We start from the raw sequence: 25,918 nt of genomic DNA, 5'->3' as shown, positions 1-25,918 counted from the left end.
ATAACCGAACCTGTTTTAATGTGCTCACCAAATATTTGCTGAAGCATCACACAACAAGGTTATTTACAGCTGCATCGCCATCTACTGACTAATACATCTATCACTACATCCACTAAGAAGTAAAATTACCTGGGTGTCCATCCTGAATGCTGAACAAGCCAGTTGCTAACAATTATTCCAGCTAAACCATTCAAAACTTGCTTTGAACTTGTTTATGGTCCCAGATGGCTTAACACCGTCAGGTAGGTATGAGAGGCTACTTCCTGGCTTGAGTAAAGCATTGTTAATAATTTACGCTGTGTCAGTGACTTTGTCCTATGGATGCTCATATACACATAGTGGCTGCTTCTCAGAGATAAGAACTAGATACTGTATCTTCCTTGAGATTATGTTGCAGTCACTTCTGATCTTTGATTAGTCAGTAATAACATTACAGGCTAATTACTAACTATTGAAATGAGTAAGAGAGCTTAAGTATGTTGCATTAGAATTCTCCAGCCTCACCTGTCATATTCCAGTTATAAAAGGCATGGGTGTTAGTATGTTCGCTTGCTTTTTCAGAACCCTAAACCTTAGAAACTGTAGGAACTGCACTGAGCTGGAAGCTTTAAGGTTAATAATGCATATTCTCTCGGTTACAGTATCTCTTTTCCGGGGCCTAGTCTAGGTGATGCTTAAAAATTAAAAGTACGGGAAGAACTGATGCTAAGCCTACCTGTTAATCTTTAATGGGCTCCCACCTCAAATAGTAAATTTTCCCTGCTTCCTTGTCTCATCACCACCCATGTGATCTCATCGCTCTAATACATGTGTCCATTCTTTACAACATGCTTGTAGGGAAGCATCTTCAAAATACCACACATTTGCCAACCTCCCTCCCTGCTCCCCAAACAGTGATGGGATAAGGGATTTTAAGAACTCACTCATTGTTTTCTTTCTATTCCTACTAGAGTCTCATTATTCAAAGAGACCGGGCATAGAAAGAGGCTGTATGCATCTTCTGTATGCATCTCTGTAGGCATCTTCATGGTGGTATCTTCACACTGAGTCTCCATGAGCCAACACTCAACTAAAAGTTGAGTTTCTCATTGTATTTACAGATTGCTTATAAAAGAAGTAGAGAGAGAGAAAGAGAGCTTACTATATTTTTTTCAGATTTATACAGCACTTCATTAACTTTTTTAATACAACATTATCTATTTAGAGGTTCAGCATAGTCATACGTGTGCATTTATTTACGCATACACTTCTAGCCTGAATTTGCAATCCTATACTTCCTATATAAGCAGGAGGTGCAGGGAAGCATGCAGATCATATACAGTCATGGTTGCTAGTGTAAAAACCTGAACTGATATAGAATATTTGCATTTGACATTATTACTAATCTCTGACTGTAACTCCCATCACTGGGCATATACACCACTGGAAGTTATTCTCATTGTTACTGCAAGAGAGAATTACTGTAGATGTCTGATTTTACTGTAGAGCTGAGAAGGAGGGAGGGGAAGACAAGTAGATTTAACCCATAGACGTACTGTATGAGGTCAGCATGGAAATTATGGAGTGAAATCCCTCCGCCTGTTTTATGCAGAGTGTGTTCTGACTCAATGTCTCAAACTGTTCTACCTCTCAGATGACTATGTAAAATGCATTTCTCTAGGAACTTCCCTCAAGAGCCACTAAGGACCTTACAAATGCTATTGAATGAAACCTTCCATCAGCTCTGTGAAGTTACCATTGTCACCCAAAATGAACAATGGAAGGAAAACAGGATAATACAATAACCTTGGGCAAGTCATCGAGGAAATTTGGGGAAGAGGTGGGAACAGAACCCAGATCTTCTGACTCCATGAGACTCCAGGCACATCGCCATTTTTCTATTGCAGGAAATTGCCCTGGATTATATCTATTTCGAGGGACTCCAATGACATTCTCCTTAAGGAAATTTGCAACCCTTTCGGATTGTAAGAATTTTGAAGCCATCCACATTTACAATACAAAGCAACCATTGTATAAGTCCTTCTTACAAGAAGGAAAGCTGAAGAAGGATCCACAAACAGAGGGGGAGGAAAAGAAATGGAAGTGTAGTTAAGGGATTGGGAAAAGTAACATTTTTGCTCAAATACTTGAATTAAGTTAGCTTCCATGAGGAGCATAGAAGAAATACTAAGCAACTTGCTCCGGATGGATGATCTTACTTTTACAAAAGAGGCGTGGAAATCAAGGGAGATGAGTGCCATTCCCAGCTCCATTCTCGATTCCTTCTTTGCCGCCTTCTTTCTGCCTCAGTTTCCCTGCCTCTAAAATGGAGATGACAATTACAGAGCATCAGACTGTAACTGTGTATTAACACATACCTGTAAAATGTTTTAAAGAATTGGTCTAATAAAACATCACAAATTTACCCAAAGAACTTTGTCTGCCTATGTCCTTAGACCAACATGGCTCCAACCAACACCCTTAAAGACCCTCAACCCTAATGCAAAGTATCACTAAAGTGTTGTAATGCCCTCTGTATTGACGGAAGAAAAGGAGAAAGATCATGTTTTTTCCACAGATAGAGATGTAAAAGCTGCATTAACTAGTTTTGCTTTTGAATCTCTTCATTGTTACTATTGCTGCTGCTGTTATTGCCTGTGCATGCACAATTTTCTTCCTAGTGATTGGCCTAATTAGACGACAGATATTTTCCAGACTGGAACCAGCTTTATAATATAGTCCCTTCATGTGAAGAGATCACCCCCAGTGATTATCCATTTTGGGAGTTCAGATACCTGCCTTCCTGTGACATGATGAATGACTTTTAAGTAACATAATATCTGGTTTCCTCCTCTTTACACACACCCATTTCACTGCCAGTGACCAGATCTGATGGGATTGTTTGCAGCCGAAATAGAATTCTTTACCACGTGCCTGGGCTTCTCGTGTTCAAATTTAATTGAATTCTTGCTTGCGTTAAAATGCTCATCAATTATTCACCCCTGCTCTCATTAATTCTAAATATTACAAGCAATAAGCAGGCTTCTACAGCTCTACCCAAAACACTTTCACTTTGCATTTAATCCTTGATCTAACAGCAAGTTAGGGGGCGAGCCAGGTGGAACTAAGTGTATATGTATTATTTAGAAAAGAAACCAGGCTGGCAGCCAAGCTATAGCATGTTGCACTACCACTTAAGGTTGCAGGTTGAAGGGTCATCAGTTTAAGTCCTGAGCCTGCTCCATGGCTAACTGGACCAGCAAAGGCTAAGAAACCTTGAAAACGAAAGGCTGTCTCTTTTCCTTCTTTTCAAACTTCCTGTGCAACAACCTTATTCTTCATTAGCTCCACCATACACTAATTCCTTACTGCTCCCAGAATAGTCACTATGCTCCCCTTTAAAGACTTTCAGTGAGAATATTTAAATCCATGTTAAAATTGTAACACAAACCATGCAGATCAGTATATAAATGAAGGCTACCTTTCTGTCTTCCACCGGCCAAAGGGGACACTGTTTGATCAGCGGTGGGCAGTTAGGCATAACTTGGAATTCTTGCAGGATTCTGGATGATTATAATCCCTCATGTATCATTTAACCTCTTGTTGGTGTGTGCTTCCAGCCTATTCATCACTTACAATATAACAAGCCCCTAAAACTAATATGGCCACGTAGCCTGAAAACTGACTAACGTAGTTAAATACATTTGAAATGGATTTGTAATACATGATATGAAATGTGATGAACAGGACTAACGGGTTACAATAATTTACTGGATAATTGAAGTGAGATACATATATGGTTTGATCATTAAAACAGCATGACAATTTTCAAAAAGCATAATAAAACACCCTTCCGAAAGATCAAGGATCTTTGACATCCATACAAGTTTCAAAATAACTTAACAAAAAGAAATAGCAATTTTGATCAAGCCGACTAAGAGGGAAAATATCCACAACTCCTACTGACCCCCAACACATGATAAAACCCTAGTGTACCCCCCCCCATTACTTATATACCCAGAGCAACCTCATCGTGACACTACCAATCCCATTAAAGCCAATGGGGTTGGATGGCTGTTAACTAGGACAGAATTTGGTGCATATTCAACAGCAAATGTGCCTTTGTATTACACTTTACAAGCAGTTTCTCCAGCATTAATGCCTCTTTAAAAAAGGGATTGCAGTGACTTGAGAAAAAAGAATAGCAGCCCAGGCCCTCCAAGTCCTCCTCCTGATTTGATGCCCTCAGTATGAGTGTCTTGATTAGCTAAATAAAAATCCTGACCATTTTGTTTGTAAACCACACGCTCCAGTGAGGTGAAGACAGAGAACAAAATAGGGAACATGAGATAATTGGATCTTGATAAGATATTGGAAAATTAAAGTACACTCTCATTAAAGAGCTCCACATCACACTACAGCTTGTTCTGAAACTAAAGCTATGATTATACGGGATCAAAAATTCAGGTCAAGCCTCTTCATCTATCATGGTAACTGGAGCTAAAAAGAAGAGGACACATTATCTACCCATCATAACTAGGGCCAGAACAGCAAACTCCACAGAGTTACACAGTGGAACTACCATCAGTCTACGTTACTATTTGACTTTGCTCAGTGCAATGAGTCAGTAATACTCAGAGCAGTTTAACCTTTAAAAGTCCAAGCAGAAGTTGTCTTTCATACTTTAAAGATCCAAGACAGGCTGCAAGTCAGTAACATCATCATTAGCATCATTTCATAGGTAAAATGTGTAAGTTGGAAATGTCTTCATTTTGATGATGGATATTATTATTTAAGCCTAAGATATATGTAGGTACAAGGGCATGTTAGACTGACTGAATTTAAGGAGCTTAAATTATGCTGTTCCAGACCTTCCAAAAGATACAGTGATATTTTTGTCAGGCTATGTGACTAAAGAGAGTGACAGGTGTCACCAAATGCATTTAATCAACTTGGTGTATATGTAGCTAGGCAATGGGAAGTTGCCAGTATGGTCTTCAGGGACTGCTTTTTCAGGCTCTCGGCCTCAGCTCTGTTTGCCATGTCAGCCAGATGTTCACTGTTACAGTGTGAATTGCTCTGATCTAATGCTCATGGCTCACAGTTTATCCAAAATTTTCAAAAAGGCTTAGCATGCATAACTGAAAGACAATGCTTTTGTGAATGGGAAAATGTAACACAGGTGATGACCAGTTCTGACCTGCACAGGGGTTATGTTAATACAGATTTCATGTATACATATAGCACTGTAATGACCAATAAAAGAATGAGCTATTACATTGTGATGGAGGTTTTTAAATATGACAGTTTTCTGCCTGCACAGTTCAGTCTACCATAGCTTTAATACAGGAGAAGAGTAGAAGGATGTTTTGGCAGTTAGGGTATCAGATGAAGCTCGGGAGACTTGGATACAAATCCCAGTTCTGCTACAGATCTCCTGTGTTACAGTTCCCCACCTGACAAACAGGATAAATAACAGTACTTCCCTACTTGTCTGGATAATAGGTAAGATAAGCACACAAAAGGCTGTAAAGTTCTTCATTAAGTGGAGGCAAATAAATACCATAGATAAGTACACAGTATGCCACTAGAGGGATACAGCACTGGGATAAATCTGGTTTATTGCCATTTCACATCCAGGTCACCTTTTGTGCCTGTAAAATTAGGAGTGTACTGGCTAACTGTCAGGCTTCAGACAGAATACTTTCCCCTAGAAGTTCAGTCCAAAGGACAGTACAACCTGAAAGTCCTTCTTGAATATCATTCTGTATCTTAGTCCCTCGCAGCGGGAACCTCCCTATGGGGCAAGGAAAAGAGATTTTTTTCCCCGATCCAGTTACAGCTAGGAAATGTATATTCTTCTGAAGATGTGGAATACTGACTGATAGGCTGCCATTTAAACTTCAAATCCAAATCAGCGCATAAGGGAACACAGGTTCAGATTTGAATGTCCTGATCTGATTGTGTTCTCACAGTTTGATTCTGTTGCCAGATCTAAATGGGAAGGGGCCCATATGGAATATATCCAAGATCCCATGGAAATAGCTGTTGTGCCTGGAGTTTGACCCAGGAGAGGAAAGCCCTTGCTGGGACATCTTGTAAGATTTGTGCACAATCAAATCCAACCTGACTTCAAATCTGAACTAGTCCTGATCTAAACAGTACTATTTCATCTCCTCTTTATGGCATTCACCTGATCCCCCAGTACTGAAGCATCTGAATGCCTCACACTTTATTAAATATCTGCCTGTACTGCACCCCTGTCAGAAATGAAGTGCTGTTCTCTACATTTTACTGGTGAAAAACTCTACTGCAAACCAACTAGGTGGCTTGCCTGAGGTTCACACAGGAAGTCTGTGCTAGAGGAGGAGGTTGAACCCAAGCCTCATTTGTCTCAGGCCATGATCCGTGTGGGGACAACATGTTCCCCAGAGGCATCGTTCACAACAGTTCTCTGCATTGCTATTTTTTGGAAGAAATATAAAACTCCCCAAATTGGGACAGAGACTTGATTGTGGCCTCCACTCCAAGAGGAAGAATCTGGACCATTTTGAAGGAAGCTTTGAGGGTTTTTTAACTGCAACATATGGAATGTACATGCGAGCTTGTGCCCGTATAACAAATTGTTGTTTCTGGATATATTCCTGTTTTGTCCCACAGGCCTTTTGCAGGGCCCAGATTTGCTTTATTTCTGTGACAATTTAAGATTTGTAGAATTTATTTGGGGGGAAATATAGCTATGCATAAAGTACAGGCTGTCTTGTTGGTACACTTGTTAGTGCATCAGTTAAAAAAAAAACTGATTTCAGAAAGAACCTATGGGGTTGAGCTACAGACTGCTGTTTGAGTACAAATGTGCTTATTTCTATAATGTGTTTTATTTTCCATAGTGATGTACTGATGTTCCCTAAACTCAATGAATATCTGTGTTTTTATCGCCACTGTCATTAATGTATTTTGGTTGGAAAAAATTTAAGCAATTTCACTCTGATTTTCTCTTTAAAATATAACAGCTCTCTTAGACTGACCATGCAAATCGAATAAAAATTAAAAAAAAAACAATTAAAATGTCAAATGGTGTCTAACACTTAGAATGAGAGTCATTCAAAACAAGAGGAGTGAAGGTACAGCAGCTTTTAGAGGCCTTAATCTGTGATGTCACCTTTGTTCCCAAAAAGCACTGCAGGGAAAAAGAGCTGGAGATTATGTCCAGTATAATAGACAACAAAGAACTCATTCAGACATTAGCCTATGCTCTGAGTGTAACGTACTTCAGAAGAAACATATTAGAGGCAGCTAAGGGAAGGCATGATTGAGATCTGCTCTGGAATGGATTCCTAGGCACAGGCCAAAGAAACCAGATGGAAAGCTCGATAGACTGTGTGAATATTATGTACCCCTTCTCCTTGTCTCCGGCACAAATTTAGACTATAGTTCTATCGACAGATCCTGTGCATGATTAACTATTCCTCAACTAAACAGAAACAGTTTCATGAAATACAAAAGTACGCTTGTGGTATAACACTAAGTGCAAGCTCAGTTGTGTGAAACTTAAAAAGAATTAAAATTTCTTCTTTCTTGAACCAAAAGGAATATTGCTTCTGGTTTTTGAAGTGTCCTGGCTTACATGTTTTTTTATGGGAACTGGTCAATTTAATTATACATTCCAAAACAAAAGCAAATGTGTTCAACTTTTTTTTGCCCGTCAAAATATTTCTATAGTGGGAGATAAAAGCAGGTTGAAGTCTATAATAGACTTCTACCCAAAAAAGAAAACTGCAACAGAATTTTTTTTTCTTTGAGTATGCTGTGCTCTGAGCATCTAACTTTTTTATAAGTATAGGACCTGATTTTGCAAACTTTACTCACATAAGTATATCCTTGGCAAATGGTCCCTTTGAAGGTTTACCTGCATGTATAAAATATATGGGCATAAATAAGCAGGCCAGGTTCTTTGGGTAGATGTGATATCTTTTATTAGGCCAACTGAGTAGTTGGAAAAAAGTTCTTAGCAAGCTGTTGGGTGCAGCCAACCTTCGTCAGGCATGGGCATAAATAAGGATTTCTGGATTGCATCTTACAGTAAAGTCCACTTTTTACCAGCTACAACAAAAAGAGGACTTGGGGGCCAGATTTTTCAAACCCTTACTTGCACGACTAGGTCCTACTAGAGTGAGAAATGGTTGCAGGGTTGGGCCCTTTATTTACATGCACTGCTGCTTGCCTTGTACAATCCAGTATCTTGCATGCCTGAACAAGCTTGGTAGCCGATTGCTTACAAGATGCAGGGCAATATGCACTTGTGTACTGGAGGCTAGCTTAATTCCTTCTCTGTCCTGTGGCATGTTTACAGCAAGGCAGCAGTTGTTAAACATCCATGCTGCCTTCAAATATACTGTGGCTATGCTGGGTGATAAAGTCACTTTGGATGTCAGGAGCAGGATTATTGCCCTTGCGATAAGAAAAGCTTGTCCACATTATATAGAGGGAGACAGCATCCTTTTTTAACTCTGGAGATAAATCACAGAATCATAGAAAAGAAGGGTTGGGAGGGACTGCAGGAGGTCACATCTAGTCCATCCCCCTGCTCAAAGCAGGACCAGCCCCAACTAGATCATCCCAGCCAAGGCTCTGTCTACCTGGGTCTTAGAAACCTCCGAGGATGGAGACTCTTACCACCTCCCTATCTAACCCATTCCAGTACTTTACTACCCTACTAGTGAGACAGTGTTTCCTAATGTCTAACTTCAACAACCCTTGCTGTAACTTGAGACTGTTGCTCCTTGTTCTGTCGCCTGCCACCACTGAAAACAGTCCACCTCCATCCTCTTCGGATCCACCCTTCAGGGAGTTGAAGGCTGCTGTTAAATCCCATCTCAGTCTTCTCTTCTCCAGACTAAATAAACCCAGTTCCCTCACCCTCTCCTCATAAATCATGTGCCCAAGCCCTCGAACCATTTTTGTTGTCCTCTACTAGATTCTCTCCAACTTATCCACATCCTTTCTGTAGTGGGGGGTCCAAAACTGGACACAGGACTCCAGATGCGGCTTCACCAGTGCTGAATAGAGGGGGAGAATCACTGCCCTCGACCTGCTGGCAATGCTCCTACTAATGCAGCTCACAATGCTGTTAATATCTTGACAACAAGCTTGCTAAGAACTTTTTTCCAACTACTCAGTTGGCCTAATAAAAGATATCACATCTACTCAAAGACAACAAGGGCACACTTAATGTTTATATCACAAGTGTACCTTTTTATTTCTTGAAAGCTGTTTCTGTTTAGTTGAGGAATACTTAATCATGCACAGGATTTGTCAACAGAAGTCATGAGCAGGAACTTTGGGAAACTCTTTATACTCATCTTACCCTTCAGCCCTTCTCCCTTCCAGGACTTTCTCCCATGTGTATGCCTGAACACTGAAAATCTTTCAAATAAGGTCTCCCTCATCCAATATGAACTTGCCTTCTCTAATTGTCAGGACCGTATCTGTAAGAGTTAGCAACATACTGGGTGTGTCTACACGTTCATTAATACGCCTTAGATACTATGCAATATATGTATTTAGTTTAGTATTTCCTCAATAAAGTACTAGCTAAATGAGCAGTACCTAAAGGTATTGCACAGTAGCGCTGGCGCACAGTTATTTAGTGATACTTACTGTGCCTAATAACACCGAGAAGTAGGCTATTAGCACGGCTTATGCTGTAACACACTGCTGCGTGCTGTTATTAGGCTAATGTGTAGTAAGCGTCTCATGTAGATGCACCCACTGTGTCACTCACTCACCTTAAAAGCAAAAGTGAGCTTGGAGTGAGAAGAGGGTACATGACTGTTAAATACTGTTTGTGTTCAAATATTGTTTCCTCCAGTTTTTTGCAGATTTATTAGCAATGACATTACTGCCAAGCACTGTAATCAAGGAATAGCAGTACCTGAGTGTGATGGATTGTCATGTTTTGTTGAAGATGACTGTGTAACAAGCACACTCCATCTCAATAAATTCCCTCCCTACACAAGATTTTAGAAGGAAAATAAGGGAAAGTGACAAAGCAAACAGTTCCACATGAAGACCGATGGGATTCTATGGTTGGAGCCAGCCAGAGACATTAAAAAGTTCTCTCACAATAGGGGTAATTTTGAAACTCATGTAACCTGAAAGGTTAGACATATGGCTGCTTGTTCCCAGTAGCTGACAAAGGTGCATTTACATGACGGTTGCCAGTTGTCCGTGCCAAGAGTCTTCGGGTGACCCTGCTGAAGGCTGTTCCTTTGCTGGGAAAGGTCTGATGTGTACGAGGTCTGGAGGAGAAGAAACTAGGAAGGCTGCGCACAGAATTTCCATCCCGTCTGTAAGTTGACTTCTCCAGGCGGGGCTTTGGGAGGTCCTGAGCCAGTCCCTGCAAATAAAACAGAGTCTTTAAACAGACAAGCGAAGAAAACCCTCTTCTCCTGCCCCAGACACTGGAGTGGACCCATGTAGCTCTGGCCCTAGCACAGCAGCACGGCCCTTCTGTGCAGAAAGTGGCTCATCAGCCCATCCTTTGCCTCTGGATTGCAACTGTTCCCTCATAGTTTGCTCCCCTGCTGCTCTCCTGGGGGGGAGAGGGGGAAAGGGGGTTTTAGCTCCCAGTGAGCCAGCTGCCCCCTCAAACCATCCTGTTAGACCTTCTCTCAACTTTGTCCCCTCTCCTCACATTCCTGAAAATTTTTGACCTTCACAGCTGGAAGAACCAAGAGATATGTACTCTGAAGGACTGAGAAAGATTTCAGATGCCCCCTTGTGCCCTCCATTACAGCAGCAATACAACAGATCTTTTTTTACAGGAGCTACCAACATTGATCCTCAGAGGTTTGGTGTCTTCCAGAAATGGATATTCCAAATCCTGTGGAATGGGCTATATCCCTCCCTTTTTACTATTGCCTGTGTTTTATAAAGTAGCCTTCTTCATTGTGTGGAAAACACGCTTATATTTGACCTACTAACCTTGGGTTGTTCGGCAACCTAAAATACAGGATGTTGGATATGATAGACACGGCCAGACCATTGCCCATTGACCTTACATTGTGTCCCCAGCAGGGACCAGTAGCTGGTACTTCAGAGAAGAGAATCTGACCCCACTTACCCTGAACCTGGCCAGTTTGTGCCAGGCTCCACGTGGGCAAGATTCCTGCCCTGGCCACATGGCAAGGTAAATGAGGTAGAGCTTAAGGTTTATTTATATCTTAACTTCTCCATCTACAAATGTCATATAGACTACTAAGCTCTCTTTTAAACCAGGCTCCAGTATTCAGTCCTGAATACGATTTGGATTGATAGCATTAATGCAAGGAAGATGCGACTTCCTAAAACCTCTTGTCTGGTTCCACGAATCTGATGCACTTTGGTAGAGAGTTGAACAAAACATTAAGGGAACCTTTCTTTCAACAGCATAGTTTGCCCTCAAACATCTTTGACAACAATTCAGCACTTCATTTCTCTATGTTTTTATCTGTAGATAAATTCCCTTCATATTTTAACCCATTCACCCTCCAGCTTCATACATTTATTAATAAAAAGGGGTTACTGTGGACTTCATGTAATCAAGGCTTGTGTGAAACTATTCTCTCGTCAGGAGGCATTACGTTTCCAAGTTTTGAATGTTAACACATACCTTTACTTAGTGAATAGGTGTAACAGATGCTTACAAATATCAAATTACAATAGACATATTTTATCTCTGTACAGTCAAGTTTCAACTAGCACAGAGCCCATGGCAATCAAAACAGGCAGGCAAAAACTGATGTTTTAGACAAACTTGAAATGCAGTTTGACTCTTTCTCTTACCACTAGATGAGCTATCTGCATTAAATTGTGTTTAATTTAACTCTAGAACTATAGAGCCCAATTAAAAATAATGAGGCCTGTCTCCAACTGTCAGGCTCAGTTAGAGATAATGGGGACTGATAACTCCTGGAATAGATTCATTTTTGTCTGATAGACGAATTGGGGCAGGGGTCTTGGCAGGGGTCATTGGAATAGACCTGGCAACAAAACATGGGTCACTCAAGCTTAAGGAGTCTTTAGGAACCTAGTTATTAAATAAGGAAGTAGGAAGTAAATCAAATCCAAAAGCACATGAATAACCCCAACAGATTCTCTTTCTATCACATATTATTATATTGCCGTTCATCTAACAGTCTCCACCTTAAACCAACAAAACACTCCATCCACAAAGATGAAACCGTTTGAGAGGAGGACCGAGGAAAAAATAAGCGTGCCCTACTCCATCTCATAACAGGGGAGCGGGGGGGATCAGTAGTTTTATTAATGTTTACCAAGTATAATTTTAGTGAGAACATTTGAGATCACACAGAGAAGTATTAAAATCCATAAAGGAAAATTCGGAAACCTGTTTTGGCAGCAATACAAAAAAGGTCACACTACTACTTTCTCTTGGGCCAAAAAGAATAGATTTGTTTGTCTTGATTTGCTCAGCACTTTCCAAATTGCAATGGAAAGAGCAAAGAAATTGAGGAACCCGACTGACTGAGATGACTGAAGCTCCTTGTCCCTGAAGAAACATAGACTTGTGCTGATGTGGCTGCCCTAAACTTCTCAGCACTAGACAGTAGCTGTCATTTTAAATGAGTAGTTTATCCTGAACCGAGTGGGAAATGCAATGCATTGGTGACTGTTTATTCAGGTTGAATGACAGTTGCTGTCTGTTAGCACCACTTTTACCCTGCCTAGAATTTTTAATCTCTCAGAGGCAAGGCTTGCCAGTGAGTCCATTGTCAACTGCAATGACTCTGAGCTTTTGCACTGGGCAATCCCGGGGCGTCGTGCCTTGGCTCTCCTTTGTTTCTCTGCAAAGACATTTTTTAATCTAATGATATCTCCCTCAATGTATAGCAATGCACGTGTGATGTGCTGCTGATAGCCTTCCATTGTGTTTCCCCCCCACCCATGCCTTAGCCAACAAAGTCATGAATCTATTGTCTGCGACTTCTGAGAGAAAAAAAATAAGCAGTTATGCTTATCTCCGAGGTGGCTGGTTGCAAGGCATTGTGTTCAAGTAGTGCGTGCAACAATGAAACTCACTTCCGTAGGTCAGATATTTACAGGGTATTAGCATCTTTAAAATGCGAAGATTTGGAGTACTTGCTTTAGCTAGATGCCAATGAACACTATGCAGGGAGTTCAAAGTGTGCATAACAAGAAGGGTTTTTTTCAAATTACTCTGTAAGCAGCATCTCTGAGCTCAGCTATAGTTGAGCTTCCATCAGCTTCTCAAGGAAAGAACCTGTTTTTCTAAGATATTATAATTTGAAAATACACAACTGGGCCAGACTGAAATTGAGCATATAAGGCCTTTGATTTTAAGGAAATTTTATTTTAATCCTTCGTGACAACAGAAAATAATGCTACTTTGCAGTTCTATAGCTCCTTTCATCACAGTATCTCAAACATCTTGACAAACACTAATGAATTAAACCTTGAATCAGCTTTGAGAAAGATGAACATTACTCCTGTCCTATACATGAGAAAAACCAAGACTCATGATTATCGACATCATTGTTCAGAAGAATACCCCATTAATTTCAGCGAGAAGCTCTACTTAAAAATTAGTGACACACTGCAGCCCAGAGAGGCTAAGGGTTATATTTCCCAACAGTGACTGCTAATCTGAACTGTTTCCATATTTGCATGTCTGCCTTGAGGCAACTAGGGACTGATTTTCAGACGGGTGAGTAACATGCAGCTCCCATGCATGATGAATAAACAGACCCTGGGTATGTATGTCAAACTGGTTACTCAAATGGCAAAGCATAGCAAATGAGTAGATACTTCCAAAAACGCAGTCCTTTGACTTGTTCAAGGTCTCACTTGTGGTAGGGAGCAGAACCGTATCTTCTGACTCCTGGTAGTGCAGTTACATGGACTGAGCGACAGGGGATGTTGCAAGATCAGAACAGTCAGCACAGTCAGTGCTGGATGGAGACCAACTGCTTGTGAAACCTATGGATTAACACTCCCACATAGCCCAGACTTCCTGATCACCCCTTTCTCTTTTCCATACTCTGTTCACCCCACTTCTCAAAACAGACCCTGTGCAACATAATCTAAGGTAATATGAAGCCGTAATCCTTGGTATTGATTTTCAGTATGCGGAGGAAATGAGGAGAAACAGGATGAGGTTTCTTTTTTAATATTATACTGTGAAAGAAAAATAATGGAACCGTAACACCCCACTCTAGAAAATATTCCATCAATATTGCAGCACTTACTAATAAATGCTGAATTATCATTTTATACATTATTTTTTTCAGCTCTTCAGCTAGGGATCACTTCCTGATCAGAACCCATATTTCACAAAGTAAAGCCAAGATTCAAAATGCTGAGAAAAATTGAGAAAACCTTATAATTATAGGCTGCAATAATTCTAAACCTTATTTTCACTCCTCTTGCCATTCTTAGCAACTTCATGGCTGAAATTCCTGCAGCTTAAAAATAAACTCTTCAATTGTGTAATTATTCCACTAGCATAGCCTGATTTATACTCTGCAAAAGGCAAGGAACTATCCTCTACCCTAAAGTAGATATGATGTATTCTATAACTGGCTCTATAACTGTATGACTCTCTTTAAGGTTATCATTCTGAAATAAACTCCTTTACTGTAAGTATTTGCATACCTGGACATCTCCAGGAAAAGCAAAATATTCCACCTATTTCAAATTAAGTCTCTTTTTTGTAGTTGTCTAGAAAAAAAAATTTCAAAACCAGATCTGGTACACTGAATACGTGAAAATGCACAAGAATCATTTTAGCACTTGGCGTCTTGGGAAGAAAACTCCAACGTTTGTCTATGCAGAGCCACATCAAAGGTGACACAGCAGTCAGTAAAACAACTGTGGGAAAGGAGGGATATTGAATTTATTAATTAAACATTAACATTAATGTTATGACACGTTAATGAGCAACCTGCAAACAACCCTGTATAATACAGCAACCCAGCTCAGACAACGTCACACCAAGCTATTAATAAAAGATATAGATATGTTTTCCAACCGATGCCTAAACCAGCATTTCTATGTGATTGGCATTACCCTCTAAATATGCAGGGCTGTGCAGGATTTACTGAGATGTTACTATTCAAGTCAATCAGAATCATGCCGCCAAAACCTTGAGCAACGCCTATGAAAATTAAGTGGTAAGGGTCTGACCAAGTGACAAAAACCAGGAAAATCAAATTTAATGCTGATGCTCCATCTTCTCACACCATTGAGCCATTTAATTTCTCACTTCATCCTATGGCATGTTGCCATTGGGACATGCATGCCTTAATGGTGATGTACGTCCAACAATTGCAAGTTTATACAGTCGATAGATTCTTAACTTTGTTGAAGAATGTGATTTTTAAATGAATAGGAAGAGGGCATCCAAATTATCCATATAACCAGCATTCAATCAGTACTACTGCAGATATCGTAAACATCCACCTGCCAAAGAAACCCTTAGAAAATTAGCCTCTCAAGGTTGAATAGGAAAAAAAACAAACAACTTTCACTTGTCATTCACTCATCTGTTACAATCTCCACTCCCAACTATGTTGCTACGCTCCTGTTTACATTTTGGTGAGGGAAAATCAAAACCAAATGCCAACTGCTATTTGTCTGTTTTCATTGACACTTTTTGAATACTTTGGAAAACATTACCTCACCTCTGGCCTGATCCTGCCTGCCTTGTTAATTCAAAGCTCCCTATGATAGCAGTGGCAAGATTGGGCCCTTCGTTTCCTTTCAGTTCCCCTGTAAAATCAGATCTTTTATGTGTCCGTTGTAGCTTGACAGTGCAATCTTTTCTAAAGGACTCAGACTGCATAAACCTGGCTTTTATTGGCAGGTGCATCTTCTGAATCAATTGCTATTTCTTCCATAGAATGCCCTTAGTTTACAGTGAAAGGTTAGATGTCACTTTTTCTTAAATCTCAAGACTATTGCCACTAGAACAATCAAACATTTCCAACCATTTATTTTACATGGGCATTTCAAGAGTTTGGAAAATACAATGAAACACAGCAGGCAGCTTCTCAATTCCCCTGAGCCTCCTCTCCAAAAATAACTTACAGCAGGGTAAAGCAGTCACATAATACATTTCGCAGATTCTGGGATTTTTCTTTTTCCCATTGAGCGATTCTAGTTTGGAGACACTGTGTTGGTGCACACCATACTATGGTGGCAGCTCCCATCATTCAGTGGGTCCCCGTGTGCTATAGCAGAAACTGCCAAACAAATGGTTTATTCTCTTGTGATAGTAAACCAGGAAACAAATCTATGATGACACCGTTACATGTATTTGTGAACTTAATGGTCTTGTAGGTCACCGGACAAATCTTTCTAAACTGAACTGTTGACAGTTCTTTACAGGGTTTCCCAGAGGAAACGTGAGGTTAATTGACCATTCCTTCAAAACATGAAATGCTTTTGAAAATGTATTTTTAAGTGTGGTGGCCTCAACTCTGATGAAACAGCATGTTTGCACTACAGTGTCTTCTAATTACTGAAATTAAGAATTTTGGTCAGGAGAGGTGAAGAGATGGTTTAATTGGATTTCCGAGTCACATAAACATGAAGCAGCAGTCATCTAAAATGGGGCAGTGTTTAGGACACACATGTTAGGTAGCAGAGTACCTGTTAGAGTAAGCAACCCATGAGGAAAAACAACTACTTCTCCATGATACTAATCTGAGGAAGGCTTTATGAAAAAGGGGTTTTAAAGGTGCAGCCTTAAGTCCTAAAGCACACATGCACACACTCCACTTATGAGACTAGTTCCATTGGTTTTCACAAAAGATAAAAATCATCATACCAGCACTTTCATCAGGAAGTCTGTATGAGTAACTTTACACTCTCGTCCAGAATCTGCAAAACCAGGTCCACAGGTTCCAGCACATGTCCATTCAGAGGTTTCCTTTTTAATTGTTCTCCCTGAATGTGTGGAAAGAAAAGTAGATTTGCTTTTACGAAGCTGGTACACGATTGCAAGCAGCTTTACACCACCTAGCTTTCATTGTGACTGGAAAGGAAATGGAAACCAACTATTATGAACCAGATTCTGATATGTTGCTCACCATCAATTAAAAATGTATTGTACTGTTTGATGGGTGATTATAGGCTAACCCACTCTTTCAAATGGTCTATTATCCACCAACAACCTCTCTGTGACCGAGTTATACTAATGCAGACCTTATGCCAAAATACTTTGCTGTATACTTGGCTTCACATATCAACAGGTTAAAGTTTTGAGTTTCTGAGCTTTATGGTTTAAGTGATTTTGTTAGCAGAAATACTCTATGTCATTTTATAGGCACAGAGTAGAAAAACTGAACCCAAAGGCTCTATTTGTTATTAAACAAGGAATTTGTATTTTTTTTTTTACAAATAATCAGTATAGTCCATTTAAAATATTTCTAGCGATAAACAATAAATGCAAAACTAAATAAATAATATACACAGGATAACAGTTAGGATGAGACCTTGCTGGAGACTGGTTCTAAACCTCAGATAAAAAAGCTTTGAGTGCTCCAGAAATTTTGTTCCAGTGCTCAGCTTCCACCCGCCCTAAATGTCTACCGTTTAGCCCATTGCAGAAACAAGGATCCCACATTCTGATTCCATTGGAATGACGAGCCCATGAACTTGAAATTCAAATGCGGCATAAAATTTCAAAATGGGAAACACCAGAGAAAATATTAGTTCAAGAGGCAGAAGTATTGAGACCAACATAAATTTCAGTTGCCCTCTAAATGGGAATTAACTACTATAGCAACCTGCACTAAACTCACTTGCTATGAAGTACTTCCTATTTGGAAACCAGGGATGTGCCTATCTAAAAGGACAAGCATAAAATATAGACACATGATTTAACTTGTTCCATGGGTTCTCTCTTTAAAGGGATCAAAGTGAGAGATGTTTCATTCTTTGCATTTTTGTCTATTTTTGCAGGATTCTGTACTTGGTGCAGCTGTGTTTAAAATCTCACCATGCAAAAGTGTTAGGATTAGAGATTGGCTAAAATAAATTTAAGAAACAAAAAAGGAGTAAAAGAAATGGATGGAAGAGCCTGTCATCATCTTGAATCTGTTGTGACTTAAATCATGGCTTTTTTGTGGCCTGGGTGAGCTGTGCTGATGATCTTGTCACCAAAACCAGCCCCCTTCCTGGCAATCTCAGGAGGCAGGTTAACTGAATGGGTATGGAGAATGAACTTGCTTCTCCTCACCAGAGAAGAGATCACCAAAGTTAAAGTTTACTGGAATGGTGTTGAAGCTGTTTCTCTGATGTGCCTGTTTTGTGGATTAAGAAAGACTTCAGTCTCCGGTGCTGTTGTTGATTAAATTTTAAATAAGGGAGGGTGGGGCATGAAGAGATAGAAAGAGGTCCAGTGATATCTATCCTTAGAAGTGATTCCACAGTCGCTGACAACAAATAGGAAAATGCTTGAACAGGTACCGATTGGCCAAAGACAGTCAACACAAATTCACAAAGGAGAGGTCATGCCTAACAAATCTGATTAACTTTGTCAAGGAGTGGGGACAACTGGGCTGATGGGATGTAGTGACATATACAGTCATTCTGGACTTCCTGAAGAGATTCTGATACTGTATTACAGAGAAATAGATATTAACTTACCGTAGCTAAGAACTTACTCCTATCAAAGCTTTTAAATTGGGGAAGAACCAGCTCAGCAAGAAAAGGCAAAGGCTAGAGTGATGCACTTACAAAAGCAGAAACAGAATACTGAAGAATAAATACTAGAAGAGACTACTCAAAACTTCAGCCTCATCTTGTTCACACTGAGCATGACTCTAACAGAATGGCCACATGACTCAGTACGTCTGATCCCATGTAAGTGTCATTATGATATATTTGAACACTGGAAAGTGGAAGTTCTTGGGCCTTCTGATTGTTCACAACGAACAGCTGGTGCCTGGGAAACGTATGAAGATCATCTGGAATGTCAATGCATGGAAAAAAAACCCTGCATGTATCTTGTGTATGGGCAAAGAGCAACCCCAGAGGTCACGTGAAACATTTGCTATAAGCTGTAAGCAAAGGAGAACTATCTAATCCTTACTGGAAGATTTTCACTCTTTGTTACAAATATTCTTTTTTTATTTTCCCTGTGTGTGCATGTGGGAGAGGAGGACCCTTTACAATGCGAGTATGAACACCGTTGAGAGCAAATAAAAATATCATAATTATCCAGGTCACACTCACTGTCTGTGGAGACTGGCTTCAAACTAACAAAAAATGGAGTCTGATAAAGCTCATCAGCAGGACGTGGAAGGCGCAAGTCAAAACCATACACCTTTCTTTGTAGTACAGTGGCTGTCAGGAAACAGCAGCTTGTCCAAAAGCAACAGTGTAACCAGGAATGTTGATTTTGTAAAATGCCACCTAGTTTGCTGAAACCCTCTGGCCTAATCCCTATGTAGAGATGAAAATTATAAATACCACCCAACTACATGTTAATTAATAAGTTATTTTCACATAGTTGCCAAGGGCTGGCAACATCAAATGTCATTACAATAATTCTCATTTTTGCCAAACACCCTACAAAGCAAAATAAAAACACACATAACATGTTTAAATAACAGTAAGTATTTGACTTCACAAAAATAAGAGGCAATTCAGAGTGTGTACTGACATACTACTTGTAAACTCACCATTTCAAGCCTGGTATTAAACGGAGTACCTCTAGCCATAGATGGTGTTACCTTCCATATGGGCTGATGTTGTCTACCATATGTGCTACAATACCTACAGACAATAGAGTGAGTAAAAGAAGTAGCTTTAGCTTCAGTCCTAAATGGTTTTGCTCTTGTGGGCTTACATTAAAACCTGAATACTTTTAAATGATTTTAGGCTTAAAATACATCAGTGTGAAGAAAAAAAAAAGTTAATGGATCTAGAATTGGAAAGTTCCACTTCTATCAAGGTTACCCTGATTTTCACAAGCCACCCATGAGACATAATGCTACAACACTTAGGCATATGTGGGCAAATGATGGAGAGACTGCCAGACTTTGCTGTTTTTTAAGTTAGTTTACAATCCCCTCACATAACCAAAACCTAATCTGTACTGGAATTACGTAGGTGTTGGTTTTCCCTATGCATCAGAGACCTTTATAAAACTCACTGAAAAGAATGAAGAAGAAACTTTACATCTCTTGGCTGTCTGAATTAAGAGATCTTATTAAACTGTACAGCAAGTACCCCATTTCCTTAGCACAAAGATACTTCTTCTTTTTCTGATTTTCATAATTGAAAATGAAAACCTATGCTAATGATCTGAGTATCCCAGAGTGTGCAGCATGTCTCTGAAAGCCTATATGCACTATGGCGCTTGCACAACTCTTCTGAAACCAGTGCAGAATTATTCACTCCATTTCCCTTGATAAAAAAGCAGTTTACTTTATGCTGGAGTAACACTCTTATTTGTGTAGGCTGACATACCAGAAAAGACGCTCTCCTAACTGATGGCCAGCCTTGTCCTGATAATTCCTTGTATCAGTACAATCTATCTGTTCCTAAATGTCAACAACGTGACACTGAAATCAATGCCCAGGTCAGATGGCAGTTTTCAAAATCATGGCTATGCTAGGCAGCAGAGCCCTTTTCATTGGAGGATAGAGCCATTCCTCACATGCCAGAGTATCAAGAGTTTATGTAGAGCACAACAACTTTCTCCCTACCTGAGTAAAAATGGCAGGTATTAGATTTAGTAAAAAGGGTCCTTGTGGTTAGAAGATGCCTGGCTTGCTTCACAAGTTACCAACCATTTAGTTACTGCTAAGTTGGATGCAAAATAAACCAAATTAAGAAAGAATAAATATAACTATGCTTTGAAAATGCAAATTGCATTCCAGAGGACAGAGTAATTAGGTTTCTCTTTGTTTATGGTGCTTGTTAAAGACCCTTTAAAAGCAACTATTTTAAAACATAGCTTATTCTGAACAAGTCAGGCACTAGGACCTCCACTGTATTTTCCTTACCTTAGTTGTAAGGAAGGTCTTTTTGTCCGTTACATCCATGCATGTAATCAGTGATTGTGCCTATTGTGAAACTCAGATTCACCATCTGTATGCTCCCAAGTGGCTAGACTAGTGCTAAAACCACATCCCTATGGGATTAATCTGCAATTTCACACTAAATGATTTTTAAGTATAATTTGTTGCAATGATACAGTTTTACAGAATCTAAAATAGCCAGAGTTTTGGCATCAAGGGCTTCTAAAGCTGCTGTATAACTAGTACCAAGTCCAACTTTACATTTGTTTCACTTCAGGCATTAATATAGAAGGCATATGAATGAACAGGTCTTGGGGAAAAGGTTTTGGGAAACAGAAATAGCTGCATTTCATTTCTAAGGGAAAAAGTGTGTACATAGATATGGAATCTACATACTGATCCTGTGAGCAGCAGAGAGAAGCAGATTCCTATGTATCTAGCTTGATATCAGGACTTTCCATGATAAAATTGCAGTTCAAAGTGTAAATAGAAATGTACAGATTCTGTGTTGGAAGGAAAGGAGCAATGAATTGTAAAGGCACTGCGTAAACAAAGGAGGAGACAAGGAACCTTGTCTTTCACTAAAAGCAGAGCTGGCTTGGAGTATGCAAGGAAATTATTCCTTTTCAAAATACACTCAGTTTTAAAAGCCTCCTATTTTTAAATAAAACACATAATTACTCCCTCCACAGATTTTAAAGTATTTGGTCAAAGAAAAAAAAAATACAACCAGAAAATCTGCCTAACCAAGACTAAATAGATCAAGGGTCAGGACATTTTAACGTGACATGCTCCAACAGGAAAGAGCCAGAGTACACACCAAGCAGTTTTTCAGCCATGCTGAGCTGAACATAGCAACTCCAGACCAAACAACTTTGTGATAGGGGAAATGTTTTTTATAATCTGTCTAGATGGGATACAGAGATCGATACAGTGTAGGTGAATTTCTGTATTACCAGCTTCCATCTTACTATTCTTGAATCTTCCTCAGCTATCCCTTGCTTTCCTACAATTCCTTCCTAAGGTTAACCACTGAAAGAAGATGTAATAAATACATTTTAAAGGGAATTTCAGTTGATAGCAATGTGAATTCAGTACTGGTTAGTACAGCACCCAAAACTGCATCGGGACTTTACTGACTGAGCTTCTATGTAGGACTAGGAGAAATGTGGATCCCCAACTGCTAGAACTGGAGACCAAGGATGTTTACAAAGTCATTCCTTGTCTTGGCTAGCTGGGGCTTGCTCTCATAACTAATTCCCTCCAAACTCGTTACTTCAAAAGGAGGAGGTGATTTGGCCACTAACAGTTAACTGATTTTTAGAGGCTCCATGTGGGTTTAACCATATGCGTCTAATTAAGCCAGCCCAAATCTGAATGAAAGAAAGTAAGTAGGAACTGCCAATAAACTATTTTTGCCAGTATTCATTCTGAAATCAACTTCAAGGAATGCCAAAAGTGCTGATCTCATTCCTTAACTAGACAGGACTGCAATCCAAGCTCAATCACTTAATACCACGGAAGAAACAAGCTCCCATCCAGCCTCTTTGCCCAAATTTGCAATTTTAAATCAAGCAGGCATCACACACTTCATGCCTTCCTTGTCCACAGCTGTTTTCATTGTTGCCCTTACATCTGTCAGGCAGTCCAGGGTCTCAACTGTAACATTAGTTGGGTGAGAAGACACATTCAAATGCTAAACTGCCCACCTAATCAACATACAATTCACCTGTATTCAGACTTGTGGCTAGCAAGTCATCAGCTTTGATTAAAAGCAAGGAGCAAACACAAGAGCAAGACAATAGACACATGTGTCTTGTAATGATGCTTGTTCATGCAGAACAGCTCTACTTTTTAATATTGTTGGTATTATTATAATAGTACCTTTAAACTGAGAGATTCCACCACCTGTTCTGCTAAACATCCATCCTGCAAATATTTCATGCAACTTCAAGGAACTTACTCATGTGTATAGGCTTAAGCATCATTCTAGACAGGTGCACAATTGGTGCTAAATAGTTAAATTGTCCATTCACTTGCCTTTCTCATTACTGTAAACTCCTCTAGTGAGGAAGGCGGGCATAAATGGTACTCTCTGCTCACTATAAGAGAGTACTCGTGACATCCATGCATTCCAAGCTGGAGTTGTACAATTCACAATGTCAGCGAGATAACCTAATCTTTCCAGTGGATGCATTATTACAAAGAAACAAGACAACTAAAATGCTTACCAGCATTTGCTCCTATAGGGAGATAGGCAGATACTGAGGTTGACAAGGAAAACGTGCATTTTATCCTGCGCACCTGTCCCATACGTGTTGATTATGAACCTCAAGCTGCAGGGCTTTAGTTTAAAATTGTACTTCTACATGAATAGAAATGAAGGGGGTGGTTCCTAATTCTATGCTCACTGCTTTCAATAGTATAAGTACACATAGCTGGAAGGGGCCTTCTGGCACTCAAATCATATAATAAGCTGATCCAGGTTGGGGTTTATGTAGTGGGCATTTGTGTGGTATATACAGGCCGCATCTACACGAGATGCTGACTGTGCAGTTGTTACTGCACAGTCATTTAGTACTTGCATACCCAAGTACTAAATGACTGCAGTAAATGGTGTTACTGCACCATAGCATCCCCGTACGGCTTCGTGGTGATGCTGATTGTGCAGTAGCTTGTTACTACCGTGCGGTAGTATCGCATCATGGTTCATGCCCCGCGACACTACTGCACAGTAGTAACAAGCTACTACGTGGTAAGCATCTTGTGCAGTAGACACAGCCACACACTCTGAAAGATGCCATGAATAATGCCAGGCACTTGCACAAAGGTCACGTTTTCAGAAATAAAAAAGGGGTGGCATATATTTTGATGGAAGGTTTATGGGGAGAAAAGTCCAGATTGCTCTAGTTGGTAAACTAATTCAGTGAAAACCTGAGAAGTGCAGCTGAGAAATCATAGGCTTTCTGGGCTCTATTCCAGTTCTGCTACTGGCACTGAACGTCTGTCCTTGGTTCAGTTATTTCACCTGTTTTCCTTATCTGTTAAATGAAGATGACCTTCCTCACAGCCATACTGGCAGAAAGCAGGCTAGAGAGACGCACCTTATAGACTACCTAAATCAGAGCTGCATAAGCCTGCATAAGTCCGAGCTCACTTAATCAGGTGCTGTGAAGGATCTCAGAACAGAGATCTGAGCCACTGTACTTCCCCTTCCTGTTTTCTCCTTTATCAGAGGTTTTTGGAGCGAGACCCACATCAAATAATTAAACCTAACACTAGATGTGTTAGGAAGTTGGTTAGCCACAGTAGTCCGAAGTCAGGCAGAAAGCAGTATGCATCTCTGAAGGGAAAGACCCTTTCATGGCATCTGATGAAGCAAGCGCCAGCTCACGTATGCTTACACACCTCTCATTTAGATAATCTATGAGATGCATCTCCACTCTGCCTTCTGCCTAACTTCACACTAACATGCCTTTCTCACTAACTGTCTCACACATACATCATTAGGTTGAATTATGGGGGCGGCGGCAGCGGCAATCCCTCAATGCCAAAGTGAGCTCTACCACGACTCATTGATGGGTCTCGGGGTGATTTAAGAGTCCAGTCCTTCAGCCACAGATCCACTTGCAGAAGTTGCAGGGCTTTCCGCGGGGGAGAGCAGGCTGCAGGCTGGGATGCTTTCCCTTTTCTTTCCTCCATTCTCTCTTCTTCGCTTCGAGGGCAAGACGCTTTCCTTCAAAACACGCTGCTGCTCGGTTGAAGTTGCGGTCGGAGTCGGTCAGCTTCTCCCAGCTCTCGACATTGGCATCCATTTTCTTGTGTCCTTGTAATGCCGAATTATGGGGTTACACGCTAAAAACTTCTTGACAGGAGGGAGAAGACAGGAAGGGAGCGCACAATGCCTGGGAGACGAGCCTTTTCCTCTATTTATTGGTGTGTCCTGGTTTGTGGCACAGCACACACCTGAGGGCCCTGGCTGGGGCAGTGGCTTATAAGAGCCTGGAGCGATGTTCGTAGACAGCTCAGCCCTTGCTAGTAAATGCTCCTGTCCTGAACGGCAAACCCCAGAAAGCCTCGGGGGTCTCCACATGCACCCCCTGGCCCCGTCCCCTGCTTCCGTCACCCCTCATCCCGCTCAGGGAGATCTGAAACGGGCTGGCAGTCAGTTTAAAGCAAACACAAGGGTGTTGTTTCTCACCCAGGGTGTCACTGATGGGTGGGACTCGTTGCCACCAGAGGCAGGGGAAGCGGGCAAGGTAGCCAGATTCACCGAGGGACGGGATACAGTCCTGTGACGATGAAGCAGGGCAGCGAGCCTCTGAATCACTGCTTCCCAGACCCGCAGAGCTGGAGGCTGCAAGGGGAAGAGGAATGGGGGGGAAACCCAGTCAGACCCAGCTCTTTCTCCCTCCCAGCCCCCGGGGGGCACAGGCCTGTTGACAGGCCATGCTGTGATGAGGGCCAAAGCCCTCCAAGTGCAGCTACGAGCTTCCCCGCGCGATGGGGGCCACTGAGGGCATGTCCGCCTGGGCCCAGGGGCCCCCCACAGCTGAAGAAAGGGCCAGGAGCGGGGGGCTGAGCCAGTCGGTGTCCGTGGGGAGACATCTGCCCCTTCCCACCTCTGTCTGTCTACCCCCTCAGGGGGTAATTGCTCCCCAATTACCCCCGGGGGGGCTGCTCCCAAGCGCCCCACAGAGGGGCTGCTGGCGGGCCGGTTCCCGCGCAGGCGGGCGGCCAGGGCAGGGCAGGGCAGGGCGGCGCGGGCCGAGCGGCGGGGAAGCGGCGGGGGCGGAACCAACCGCTCCGACTCCTGGCGGCGGCGAGGGGCGGGCGGCGCCGCACCCCCGGCTCCTCCGCACGGCGCCGCCGCCGCCGCCGCC

At 41.2% G+C, this 25,918-nt stretch overlaps 1 long non-coding RNA gene across 2 annotated transcripts; it reads right to left on the bottom strand.

Moving 5' to 3' along the window:
- Window positions 1-9,213: 9,213 nt before the first annotated feature.
- Window positions 9,214-25,909, bottom strand: LOC109282982 (uncharacterized). 2 transcript variants are annotated; one of them, XR_002090009.2, is made up of 5 exons: window positions 25,838-25,909; window positions 25,237-25,392; window positions 19,692-19,785; window positions 16,832-16,950; window positions 9,214-10,378 (listed from the first exon to the last, which is right to left on the bottom strand). It is a non-coding gene; the product is annotated as an uncharacterized LOC109282982 (long non-coding RNA). The 2 variants fall into 2 exon arrangements; XR_009455109.1 differs by lacking the exon at window positions 25,838-25,909 and adding an exon at window positions 25,702-25,826.
- Between the last annotated feature and the right edge of the window lie 9 nt (window positions 25,910-25,918).

This window comes from Alligator mississippiensis, chromosome 10, assembly GCF_030867095.1.
Source record: "Alligator mississippiensis isolate rAllMis1 chromosome 10, rAllMis1, whole genome shotgun sequence".
In the NCBI taxonomy this organism is placed as follows: domain Eukaryota; kingdom Metazoa; phylum Chordata; order Crocodylia; family Alligatoridae; genus Alligator; species Alligator mississippiensis.
Note: the sequence above shows the minus strand (reverse complement) of the source record. Positions and strands in the feature narration are given on the sequence as shown.